The sequence below is a fragment of the Peromyscus eremicus genome, chromosome 3, assembly GCF_949786415.1.
Source record: "Peromyscus eremicus chromosome 3, PerEre_H2_v1, whole genome shotgun sequence".
In the NCBI taxonomy this organism is placed as follows: domain Eukaryota; kingdom Metazoa; phylum Chordata; class Mammalia; order Rodentia; family Cricetidae; genus Peromyscus; species Peromyscus eremicus.
The window spans coordinates 115,522,184-115,535,894 of NC_081418.1; the positions used below are offsets into that span (position 1 = coordinate 115,522,184).

The 13,711-nt window shown below is 39.5% G+C and overlaps 1 long non-coding RNA gene across 2 annotated transcripts; it reads left to right on the forward strand.

Moving 5' to 3' along the window:
- Positions 1–470: 470 nt before the first annotated feature.
- Positions 471–11,158, forward strand: LOC131906027 (uncharacterized). Of its 2 annotated transcripts, XR_009378101.1 has the most exons (4): positions 481–571; positions 2,306–2,499; positions 4,507–4,661; positions 10,836–11,158. It is a non-coding gene; the product is annotated as an uncharacterized LOC131906027 (long non-coding RNA). The 2 variants fall into 2 exon arrangements; XR_009378102.1 differs by lacking the exon at positions 2,306–2,499 and having other exon boundaries at positions 471–571.
- Positions 11,159–13,711: the final 2,553 nt, after the last annotated feature.

Consider the following 13,711-nt stretch of genomic DNA (forward strand, 5'->3'; position numbering starts at 1 on the left):
TCAGTAAATCCAACCAGTGTGCCTCACCACAACCGGCTGAGGGTAGCTCAGGTCTGAACAGGGGCCCACAAGGACAAAGGCAAGCAGCTTTTTCATGAATTCGTACCATGAACGTTGGGCACCAGTTCTCTCTGTCCACTGAGGGAAGTCTTAGCAAAGATCTTCTGTTCAGCTCCTCCTTGCCCTGCTCTTTCAGTTCTCTCTCTCTTGTTTTCTCCACTGAGGGATGTCTCAGCAAGGATCTTGTCTATGCCAGGGAATGAAGATCTTCACACCCCAAAAAACTCTTTTAAGCAAGAGGTTTATTTGGGAAGGAGGAGTACAGAAGAGTAGCTGCCTCAACCAGGGTGGAGAGAATAGGCTTCCTTTCTAACTGACTAGGCAGGGCGGTTTTTACAGGAAGTCTAGGGGGTGGAGTCAACCCCAGGGTTCTACTATCCTGCTCTGTGATTGGTTGGTTTCACAAGTCAGTTGGACAAGGGCAGAGACGGCTCTGATCTGAGCTAAACTGTGTTTCTCTCACTGGCCTTATCTGAGCCATCCTTCCCTAATTCTGGGCTCCAGGATCAGGGTAGGTTTCTTTAGCCAGCCCCTTTTCCCTACATTAATCACTGCAGAATAAGAGCCTGTTACTTGGTTCATGTGCCAGAGAATACTCACACTCTTGACACATCAATGAGTAAGTCAAAGCATAGCTTTTTGTCTTTTACAGCATCAGACTTACGGAATGTTCAGCACACTCTTCCTCCATCACTTTTTATTCTGATGGTGTTTCCTTGACATTGAACCATGCTATAGAAACAGCTTCTTAAAGGATAAAAACTGACATATTTCCATTTGCAGGTTGGAAAATCATCCACAGAGACACTAAATCACTAAAGTAACTAAAGTGAGTTAGTTTCCCTAGGTTATTTTCATATTGCAAATAAAAGGCAAATGCCAGATCAAGCATAGATTTTTCTGACCTCAAGCCTATGTTCTTTTATTATGTCATGAATGCTTTTCAATAGACATCAAGTTTTTATAAGAGTAGAATAACAAATTGAGTATAAAGAGATTTAGAATAATTCATAGCACTTTAAAATATTATCCAAAGTTATTGTTCCTCTGATTTTTGCCATTGCTGATAAATTCTAAGACATTCAGGAATCAACCCAGCATCACAGTTTCTAGTAAATGTGTTCACTATGTTATAAACAGTACTAATTTCTTTTGCAACCAAAATTATGTGTTTGCAATAACACACTGCTTGTCTTTTCATTGAGAAGTGGACTATAGGGCTGGGGAGAAGGAGCATTAATGAAATATTTTTCATGTAAGTGTGAGGACTTGAGTTCAGATCTTCAGTATTCACATAAAGGGATGATTTAATGCTCACCTGCAATCTTTGCACTCGCACAGTGAAGTGGGAGGCAGAGACAGGAGAAACCTGGTGGTGAGCTAGCCTAGTGCACACAGTGATTAAAAACAAGAGAACCTCTCTCAAAGCAAGGAGGAAGACGGAGCTGACATTTGAAGGTCTTCTGACCTACATACACACATGCCTTGACACATGCTTGCCTGTACACACACACACACCAGAATTAACTCATCTTCACCTGCACAATACTTTCAGTATGTATAATAATCAATTTCTAATTACATGAGATACAGGTTAGGTTAGGTTTTTCTATGTTATAATTAAAGTTGCCTTTTTAGACATAATTAAATTTAAGTTACTTCCAAACTCAGTAAAAGCTTTATAAATAAAACATGATTATTGTGCTAGGAGATGATGTCTAACTATGAACAAACTTCAGCTTTCAATTATCTCATTCTCTTTTTCCTCCCTCTAAATCTACACAAAGTTTTGCAAAAGTACACAGAAAAAAAGTATGTTAGTTTTGTACCAACATAATGTTTCTGTGGAGGTCCACAGAGGTTTCCTAGTGAGAGCTGATCTTGCTTTACCCAGTAGGACTGCATTAGAGGATTGTGTGACCACATCTGTGGTTGGTTACCAGGTGATTGGAAGTGTCTGCACTTGGCTGTGCTACCTGGAGGTCTTTTGCTCCACCCCTTGGCATTCCTACAAAAGTCCCTTTAGAAGAGACAGAAGGGGCTGATGGATAAGTATCCAGACCCTCCTGAGGCTATCCTGTGTTTCTGTTTCTCTCCTTTTCATTCTTCTATCTAAATATTTGTCACTCTCCCTTCTCAAGAGTACCCTGGGGAAAAAGTGGGAACAGGCCTCCCACAGGGAAATGGGTAGGCCCCCCACATGTTTCCCCATTTTTCCAATTATTGCTGTATATTTCTATTTTAGAATTGAAAACTGGTTCACTCAAAGGGAGTGTCTTTAAGCTGGAAGCTGATATGCCACAGAGTCAGTGTTTGTGGAGAGAAGTCGTATAATCAGATGTTTGAGCTCAAGGAGGAGGAACTGGTTCCTCTGAGAAGACCAAAGACAATGAATTAAAACTATCCTTTGCAAAAATACTGGCTTACTCAGCTAGGCTGGTAAATATCATAGGTATTCTCTTTTAATACTCAGGCCAAAACTATATCCAGTAGAATTCACTGTTTTCTAATATGTTGCTGAGTTTGAGTGTGAAATGTCCCATATCAGCTCATATGTTTCTACACTTGGTCCCTAGTTGTTGGTACTGTTTATGGAGGCTATGAGCCTTGTTGGATAAAATGTGTCAGTGGGGATGGACCTTGAGATTTGATAGGCAAGCCCCATTCCCTGTCTTCTTTTTACTTTTGAGTGTTGATGCTGTGTGACCAGCCCCTTCAAGCTCCTGCCACCATGCCTTCTCTGCCACTAAATTCCCTCAAACTATGAGCCTGAACAAGCCCTACCTTCTTGATCCTTGTCAATTATTCCAAGTTGTTCCTTGTCAAGTAACTATCACAAGACTGAGGAAAGTAAGTAATACAGATAGCTCTAATTAAATCCCTTGTTTACAATGAAGTTTGTAAATTGTTCCTGCTGGGTCTGGAGTGGCTCATCAGGCTGTGTTTGAGCAAACCTATGTGCTGCTCTTTTATTTTATTTCATTGCACTCAGAAACTATCTTAATATAAAACAGAAACAACTGACGTGTGATGGTTGTGATAGACAGTCTCACATTTTATGAGAACTGTAGAGCAGCTCCCTGCCAAACCATTCACAACCTTAAAGAGACATGATTTTCAAAATAGCTTTCACCTTCCCTGGTGCTAGTGAGTTGCAGAAATAGTCCTGTACTGTGAATTTCAAGCATGTTCTTTATGAGGTCTGTATCCTGTCAAACCCTGACTTGAGGCATTTAGATATGTTAGGTGGCCTCCTAGGGTATGACTGGGCCAATTATGGTCTCCTCAGGTAATCTCATTTGGCAGCAGAGATAAGTTCCAGTCCATGGGAGAGGGTGCTGATTCAGAAGAGAGACAGCTCATCAGTGTCTAGGCAAGTAATCATTCAGCACTCCCAGTGTGTCACAAAGGCAGGACCTGAATCTTTATCACCTCTGTCAGTGCTGAGCAGGCAAAGATTTTGAGGAGGCTACCTAAAGGGGTTCTTCCACACACCTACCAATAGCATAGTGTCACTGACTGATGATAAAGGACATTAATGTGGGCTTGGATGCACTTCCTTTAATTAAATGAATTAAATTAAACCTAGTTGCTGATGATGAGTCAGTGATGAAAATGCTAACCCAATATTATCTCCTAGAAAAATGAAAAAATCCCAAGGAAAATCCTTTATGCTTTTAATTACTGATCATGCAGACCTGCTAACTGTAGCCAGAGATTTTCCTGGTCTCGCCCAGCACCAAGATAGTCTGTGGTGCTGTATTCTCTGAGCCAGTTGCCTTGAAGCTGTTTTTGGATGTTGGATCATCTGGGTCTCTCAGGGGATCTTCCTTGATCAAACCATATGAGCCTGGAAACAATCCACAGGTTCTCATCTTCTGTGGAAACAAAAGCAGAACCTCTTTTCCAAAGCAATGTATCTTTAGACACAAATTTTGAAATTGAGATATCTTTAAAATATACATATTGATTTAACTCAGCAGCTTTTATAATCAAATGTCCCTCTGCAGTTAAAAATCCTGAAGACAGTATAATCCAGACTCTCTGTGTGATTTCCATCTTTATGTGGCTTATTTTTTATGTTACTTTTACTGTCTCTTTAAAGACTTTAATTTTTTAAACTATTTCTTTATATAACTGTGTATGTTCCTTTTCCCCTCTCTTCCAAGCCTACATACATTTTTACATATAATGTAAACTATTTAGAGTTTTATTTTATTTGAATCTGTCTTATTGTGTATCTATTGCTTTAAACTACAGCATGGATAGTACTGAAGTGGCAGCTTTGACTCCACCCATCTTGGCTTTTCAACATGGTGGAGATAATTCACCATCAGCTCTAGGAGTCATGGTCTCTGCTGACTCTGGGAGGCAGTGGGTCCATGCTTCCATCCAGCAGCATGTTGCCCAGAAACCTTTTTTCTTTCTTTCTTTTGTCTGTACTAGCAAAAGCTACATCCATTATGAAGGGTACTACATGGCTTGGAGATGACTCTGTCTACTGTGGCGGGAATCCTTCATGCTGCAGGTCAAGCCCACACACTGCAAACCAGCCATAATATAGCTCAGGCCCACAGGCTGTGGCTGGCCTGAGAGACACAGTAAGAAGCCATTTTAAAATCCTTTTTTTAAAAAAAGTTTTCTCAAGTTTCAGGTGGAAACTCTAGCCAACCTATTGGGTACCATTTGTAGCCAGAAGTTCTCCTGATCTCACCCAGCACCAAGATCCCACAGCCACTTATAAAATTTCAGTGTCCCACCTGGTCCTGCAACCACTCAGTTCCAAGTAAACACACAGAGGCTTATATCAATTACAAATTGCATGACCATGGCCTATGGCTCAAGCTTCTTGCTAGCTAACTCTTGTATCTTAAATTAACCCATTTCTATAAATCTATACTTTGTCACATGGCTTTTGGGTTACCAATACCTTTACATCTTGCTTCTCCTGGTGGTGTGTAGCCGCATCTGCCTTGCCTCTCCTTTCTCTTCCTGTCTATCTGTTTAGATTTCCCACCTGCCTCTAAGCTTCCTTGCCATAGGCCAAATGACTTTATTTATCAACCAATCAGAGCAACAAATATTCACAGCATACAGAAAGACATCCATAGCAGCTAACTGTAATGTTTTCAGTAGTTAATATATTTTGCCATCAGCTTCTATATATTTTTCCTAGCTACATGCCCCAGGACTAACTCTAAGACACGTGATTATGCTTTATGTAACACTCAGTGAGCAAGTACACACAAACAAACATGTGCACATGAACACACATATATACACATACATACATACATGCACATACAAACAGGCACACACACATTCACATACATATTCGTATACTACCATCTAAGCATCTTCCTAAAACCTTGAAATTTAATATTTTATGGTGTTTGTTTAGTTTGGAATAAACTTGCTTTTTACCACTGTCTACTTATACCTTAAATATTTTTATCACTGCATGAAACATGGTTTCCTCCACAAAGACTCTATCAATATCCAAATCATTTATATTTACTGGGATTTTCTATGATAATATTAATGTAGAGTTATTTTCTAGACAAAATGGATAGCAATAAATAACACATATTTTGTTTTCTTTCATCTTTTACATTAGATTCTGTGTTACAAATTTTAGATTCATTTTCATCCTGTAGAATATAGTAATTTGTCTGGAAAGATGACTGCCAATATTTTCCTCTCATTTCTGAATGTCCAGCTATTTCTCTACCAAGTGATGAGGTCTGGTTTTCCTTCTTTACATCTGTGCATTTACTTTGGCAATTAAAATGCTGCTGTAGTAATATTTGCAGCTTGCAATCGAGGCATAGTTTTTTTTAATTGAAAATAGAATCTTTTCTCATGCAATATATTGTGATTGTAGTTTCCCCGCTGTATTCCTTATAGTTCCTCCCCATCTCCCCTCCCCTCCATGTCCACTCCCTTTCTGTCACTCACCAGAAAAGAACAGGCTTCTAAGAGATAACAAGCAAACATAACAAAATAAAATATAAGATAATACAAAAAAATCACATTCAGGCTATACAAGACAAGACAACAGAAGGAAAAGAGTCCCAAGAGTAGGTGCAAGAATCAAAAACCCACTTGTCCACATACTCAGTAGTCCCATAAAAATACTGAACTTAAAGCAATAATATGTGCACAGAGGACCTGATGCAGACTCATGTAGGCCCTGTGCTTGCTGCTTCAGTCTCTAAGTTCATATAAAAGTCACTCAGTTGATTCAGAGGGCCTTATTCTCCTGGTGCCCTCCAATCCTTTTGGCTCTTACATTCTTTCTGCCTCCTCTTTCACTGAGTTTCTTGAGCTCTGAGGAGGGGGATTTGATGGGCTCATTCCATCAAATGTGTGTTTCAAGAACTCTCTTTCTGTATAATGTCTGGCTGTGGGTCTCTTCATCTGTTTCCATCTGCTGCAGGAGAAAGCATCTCTGAGAATTACTGAATAAGACACTGATTTATGAATATAGCAGAAAATCATTAGGAGTAATTTTATTGATTTTTTTTTAGACAAGTAGTGTAGTATTTGGTTTTACCCTTGGTCTCTGAGCTATCTATTCTCTGGTTCTTGGTTACCCAATCAATATTAGGTATGGTTTCTGTTTCTTAGAGTGGGTCTTAAGTCAAATCAGACATTGGTTGGCTACTCCCACAAGTTCTGTGCCATCATTGCCTTATTATTATTTTGCAGGCAGGATAGATTGTAGGTTAAAGCTTTTGTGACTAAGTTGATGTTTATATTTCTCTGTTTGTAGCCTAGAGAGTACCTTCACACACCAAAGACACTAGAACATAGCAGTGAAAGCTCCATGTAGGCACCAGCTCAATTTCTCCATGTTCAGTGAGATGCCTGGGTGCTGTCCTTGACAATAGAATCCCACTGTCAGTTTGCAGAGAGAAACTCATTATCATAGCAACAATCTGGGTTGTTAGGGGATTTCCATAGAACTTCTTTGGCCAACAATTCAATTAAATGAAACCCAGTCCTAGTACTGGAAGGCTGTTTTGGTGACAGGAGAGGGCCAGTTCAAGCATAGGTTTTTGGATTTTTTCCCCCCTGTGGTGATTTTTTTTCCATTTTTCTTTAAGAAATTTTCTACTCACTCCACATGCTATCCACAGACTCCCCCTCCTCCCACCCTCCAGCCCTCTTTTCCAAGCCACCCCGCAACCCCACATCCCCCAAATCGAGGTCTCCCATGGGGAGTCAGCAGAGCCCAGCACACTGAACCTAGGCAGGTCCAAGCTCCTTGCCACGGCACCAAGGCTGTACAAGGTGTCACACTACAGGCACTGGATTCCAGAAGCCTGCCCATAGACCAGGGACAGATCTCGATCCCCCTGCCTTGGTGTCCCCCAAACAGTTTGAGCCAAACAACTGTCTTCCGTATCCAGAGGGCCTAGTCCAGTCCCATGGGGGCTCCACAGCCACCAGTCCACAGTTCATGGGCTTCCACTAGTGTGGCCAGTCATCTCTGCACGTCCTCCCATCATGATCTCGACGTCCCTCGCCTGCAGTATCTCTCCTCTCTCTCATCAATTGGATTCCCGGAGCTCAGTCTGGTGCCTGGCCGTGGACCTCTGTATCTGCCTCCATCTGTCACTGGACAAAGGCTCTATAATGACAGCTAGGTTATTTGCCAGGCTGGTCACTAGAGTAGACCAGTTCAGGCACCCTCTGGACCACTGCCAGCAGACCAATATAGAGTCAATCTTGTGGATTCCTGAGAGCCTCCCCAGCGCCCTGCCTCTTCCTATTCCTATGATGTCCTCATCTATCATGGTATCTTCCTCCCTGCCCTCCCACACTGTCCCTGTTCTAGCTTGACCCTCCCATTTCCCTATGTTCTCATCCCCCACTCCTCGCCCTCTGCCACCATCCACACCCAGTTCACTCATGTAGATCTCATCCACTTCTCCTTCACAGGGTCATCCATGTGTCCCTCCTAGGGTCTTTCCCTGTTAGCTAGCCTCTCTGGAGTTGTGGGTTGCAGTCTAGCCATCCCTTTCCTCACATTTAGTATCCACTTATGAGTGAGTACATACTATGTTTGTCCTTCTGAGTCTGGGTTACCTCACTCAAGATGATATTTTCTAGATCCATCTATTTGCCTGCAAATTTCATGATGTCGTTTTTTACTGCTGAGTAGTACTCCATTGTGTATATGTGTCATATTTTCTTTATCCATTCTTCAGTTGAGGGGCATCTACGTTGTTTCCAGGTTCTTGCTATTACAAATAATGCTGATATGAACATAGTTGAGCTTGTGTTCTTGTGGTAAGATTGAGCATTCCTTGGGTAAATGCCCAAGAGTGATATAACTGGGTCTTGAGGAAGATTTATTCCCAATTTTTTGAGAAACCGCCATACTGATTTCCAGAGTGGCTGTACATGTTTGCATTCCCACCAACAGTGGAGGAGTGTTCCCCTTTCTCCATATCCTCTCCAACATAAGCTGTCTTCAGTGGTTTTGATCTTAGCCATTCTGACAGATGTAAAATGGTATCTCAGAGTTGTTTTGATTTGTATTTCCCTGATGACTAAGGATGTTGAGCAATTCCTTAAATGCCTTTCAGCCATTTGTGGTTCTTCTGTTGAGAATTCTCTGTTAAGCTCTGTAGCCCATTTTTTAATTGGATTGTTCAGTATTTTGATGTCTAGCTTTTTGAGTTCTTTATATATTTTGTAGATCAGCTCTCTGTCAGATGTGGGGTTGTTGAAGATCATTTCCCATTCTGTAGGCTGTTGTTTGGTCTTTTGACCATGTCCTTTCCTCTACAAAAGCTTCTCAGTTTCAGGAGGTCTCATTTATTAATTGTTGCTCTCAGTGTCTGTGCTACTGGTGTTATATTTAGGAAGTGGTCTCCTGTACCAATTTGTTCCAGACTACTTCCTACTTTCTCTTCTATCAAGTTCAGTGTAACTGGATTTATGTTGAGGTCTTTGATCAAATTGGAATTGAGTTTTGTGCATGGTGACAGATATGGATCTATTTGCAATCTTCTGCATGTTGACATCCAGTTATGCCAGCACCATTTGTTAAAGATGTCAAGCACAGGTTTTAAAGGGCCTTGAGTGTTGGATTCTTAAGATCCAGCCACTGTGAGATGTGTAGAGAATTGTTATAGACAGAGAGAGTGAGAGAGTAAAAAAAAAGAAAGGAGGAAAGGAGAATGAAAAAGAGCAGAGAGAGAGAAGGGACAAAGAAGGAGCCCAGAAATCCATTTGAGCCACTTGATCCATTTGATCCCAGTCACTTGAACTGAGGTATTGGGTATGAGTGGACCATGAACGACTTTGTATGTTACAATTTCAGTCATCAGCCTTCCAGGTAAAGGGTATCACCTAATTCATCTCCATAAGTCATGGAGATGGCCCATCTTCTGCCAGTCTGGCACAAATTCTGTAATTATAAGCCAGCAAATAATAATGGCTCTAAGTTTTATGAGCTGCCTAAATATGCAATAATAGACAATAAAACATCCACAATGCATAACATACAATCTCTTTTATAGGACTGGGATTGTCCGTTGACAAATCTCATAGTGCCTAGAAAAACATGATGACAATTAATGTCCACAGTGTTGTAAAAATAAGATCTTAAAAGGAACTGAGCATGCTCACTGACTTCATACAGTTTCTACTCACCTCCTACCATTAAGGATCTTACTGTTTCTGTGTCTGTCTATCTGTCTGTCTGTCTGTCTGTCATATATATATATATATATATATATATATATATATATATATATATATATATCCATAGCACACACACACACATAGAGGTAGGGTAGTCTTACTGAAACAGAAGTTTGGTTTGTCAGCTAACATGGTGGATCAGCAAGCTCCAAACTTCTGCCTATCTTCATCCCACCAACCCAAGAGATATAGGCATGTACAGCCATATCTGGCTTTCTGTGTTGGTGCTGGAATTTCAGACTCAAATCCTCATGATTGCAGAGCCAGCATGCTCATCCACTATCTCCCCAACCCATGGATCTCTTTAAATCAGAATGATACTTTTGTGGTTCTGATAAGCAGATATCTCACAGTATATCTGCTGATGTTTGCTCTGAGATAAAGTTGCCCAATCTAATGTGAAGCCAAGGGTTCATTATTTGGTTCCATGAGTATCCTGCTATCACATGGCTCTCAGAATGTGGCTTGATCTGTTATAGTCTTGAAAGTTTCTAATGACTGATGAGATGATCTATAGCTATGCACCCTCTCAATAACCACAAAGAAAAGAGATGGCCATAATACAGATTTACTGCAGATATGACATGTGCCAAAGGAGCTCTGTTTCTTTTATGATTTATCATCTCCTCCTGGATTCTTTTGGCCCCCATAATACAATAAGTTTTGAAATCTTGAGAATAATATTTCTATGGCTTGGTGCTACCTTCTAGACATTCTATCCCCTGTGAATATATCACCATATCCAACTTCTTGGGCCTATCTTCAGACTTCATATTGAAATCCTGGTGTTAGTAGCTAGCATTATCTTTGATATAAGTTATTTGACTTGCTTAAAGAAGAAAGTGATTTGATTAATTTTTATCATCTAAAGGGTCATTTCCCAGAAATGCAATATAATTTCTGAAATTTGGCTTTTCAGTTCACCACACTAACTCATTGAGGGTTTAATCCCCCGGATCATATGTGAATAGTAATAAGAGAGTTGAAAAAAATCAGTCCAGTGTTTTGAAGTGAGGCCTGGGGAAAATGATTAAATTTAGACTTTATTTTTACAGGGGTACCATGACTGAATCTTGATGGCTTTATAAAAAGAAGAACCAACAACTAGCCACAAACAGAGATATATGTATCCCTCGTCTCCTGTCATAAATTGTTCTCTGCCATCTTAGAGTGCTGCTAATAAGAAGATCTCCATCAAACCGAGCTGCTGCCAACACGAGTCATTCATTGTGCCTCCAAACTGTGATCTTAGCTGCACTCCTCTTGCCTTCTGAAGTTAGCATACCTCAGACTGATCACTGTAGTAAGAGAGATAACAGGACTGAATGTCCACTTCCTACAAGTCTTTTGTTGAAGCTTTGAAGATACTTAACCTGTATATCTAAGTTTCATTGATTTTTTTTTTCTGTATCGTTAAGGAATCTTATATAAAGTTTTAGAGTACCATTTCTTTGTCTGCAATCTATATCTAGAAAAATTTATTAGCTTAAATATTAGAAATAACCAAACAACAACAACGATAACAAAATGCAAAAACAACCAAACAAAAACCTCTATTTTTTATTTAAATTTTCTATTGGTCTTTGAGAATTTCATAGATGAACACCAGATTAATGACATTTCCACCCCTTCTTCTTCTCCGTTCAATTTCTTCTCTGTCCTAGACCATTCATTCTCAAATTCATGATCCTTTCTTCTATAATTATTACATATTCATAGTGTTTATGTATGTATATGTATGTACATGTATAAAACCTCTCTTTTTAATCTATTCTGTGGTCAATAACCTCATATGTCTCCATGTGTGGGCACTGTACAATTAAGTTCTTTTCAAATAAAGTGTCTGACTTAATGCCCTCAATCCTTGGATGCATTAATGTGTACATTATCTGTTTATTTGTGGGAGAATGTCACTGGAACTAGTTTCAAATTTACTCACATAAATGTAATCCACATACTCTAGCTTAAGTATGTGAAGGAAAGAGTAAGGAAGCAATGTAGTAAGATGTATTCAAGTATGAGACATTTAGATTTTGGATCACTAGCACTAGGCCGTTTAAGCTTTCTGATAGCTATGTAAAAATTATTGAAATGTGGGTGGTCATAAGAATGTGCTTATTTGTGGGCCCTCGGTTTTATTACATTGATAAATGGGTCTGTTTTTTATGCCACTACCACACTTATTTTATTACGGTAGCTCTGTAGTAATACGGGATGGTGGTGCCTCCTGCATTTTTTAAATTGCCCATGTTAAATAAAATTCTTAAATTTTCCTCTTCCTCCTTTTTTTTTTTATCCCCTTTAGAGTATGGATCTTGATCTACAACTAGGGTTGGCTTCAAACTCATGATCCTCCTCCTTCTGCTTCCCTAGTGATGAGAATAGATGCCTGTGTCCTCTTTTCTTTTACAGCTTCCTTTGTCCTAGTGCAGAGGCAATGATGGGGTAATAGCCACTGTACTGTGAGGACCACAGCAACCTCACATACATCTTGTAAGTACTCTTCCACTCATCAGTCACAGAAAGAAGCATTTGTCTTCCTGAGATATTGATGCTCTACTCTAATTTTAAGCAAGTTTTATTTAAAACCAAAAATGTTTTTCACCTTTGTCTCTAAAGTAGAAGAAAATATGACTCCAATTTCTAGTTGTGACTTCTTGAATACAGTATGAGCATTATGGAAAATATTATAATATGGTCCAGTGCCATAATGACATCTAAACATCTCAGAGAAAGTGAGAGAGTGTAAGAAGACCATTTACAGAAAAGAAATAAGGAGCTGTGGCTTTGTTTGCATAATAAGAGTGTCATCAAGAGGTTATGAGAAAATTGGAAGCTTGCAAATGAGAGAATGTATTCCTATCTATGTCCACGTATGACCTTTCTGAATACATAGCAGCCTATTTTATATATTCACTACAGAATTCCATTTAGGCCGGGCGGTGGTGGCGCACGCCTTTAATCCCAGCACTCGGGAGGCAGAGCCAGGCGGATCTCTGTGAGTTCGAGGCCAGCCTGGGCTACCAAGTGAGTTCCAGGAGAGGCGCAAAGCTACACAGAGAAACCCTGTCTCGAAAAACCAAAAAAAAAAAAAAGAAAGAAAGCAGAATTCCATTTATGAACAAAACTTATTTTCCCTAGATTCCTTGAGCAAGTCTTTGTTCCTGCAAACCAAAATTATTAAGTGAGCACTATATTTTTGTGAAGATACATTTTATTATATATTTGTGTGTCTATGCTTCTGTCTGTGTGAGTGTATATATATATATATGTGTATATGTAATGACTGGACCAGAAAAGGGCATTGGATCCTCAGGAGCTGGAGTTATGGGTAATTATGAGCCTCTTTATGTGGGTGCTAGAACTGTACTTAGGTCCTCTGCAAGAGTAGGAGGCACTATTCACTACTGAGTTATCTCTCTAGCTCCTAACAATTAATGTTGGGTGAAAACATCTAAGGAAGGAAAACACAAAAGGAAATTGACAAGGAAGGTTACAGAGGTGATAAAGGTAAAATTTCAAACACACTTAGGCAGAAAGAAGTTATTTGGAAGCTGAAGTAAACAGAGCAGAGTGTGAGAACAAAGTGTGGGCATTCATGATGGCAAATGAGAAAGACTAATATCACAGGTTGAGACAACTTAGGATGTGATAAAAAGTGTTGCAAAGGATGAACCAAAGAAGGTTATGTTTTCATGCATCTTCCCTCTGACAGACTCTTCAATTCTAACACATTGTATCTTCTTGTTTCTTAAAAAATAATTGAAAAAATGTTTTCCTTTGCAACATATTTGGTATTAACCTTTCCTAATTAAAATCTGAACTGTTGTTTTATTTATAAGAGATAGTTAAAATGTTATTGCTACAGTGTACACTATTTCCCCACTTTAATAATTTGCTGGTAACACAATTCCTTAATATTTTTACAGAA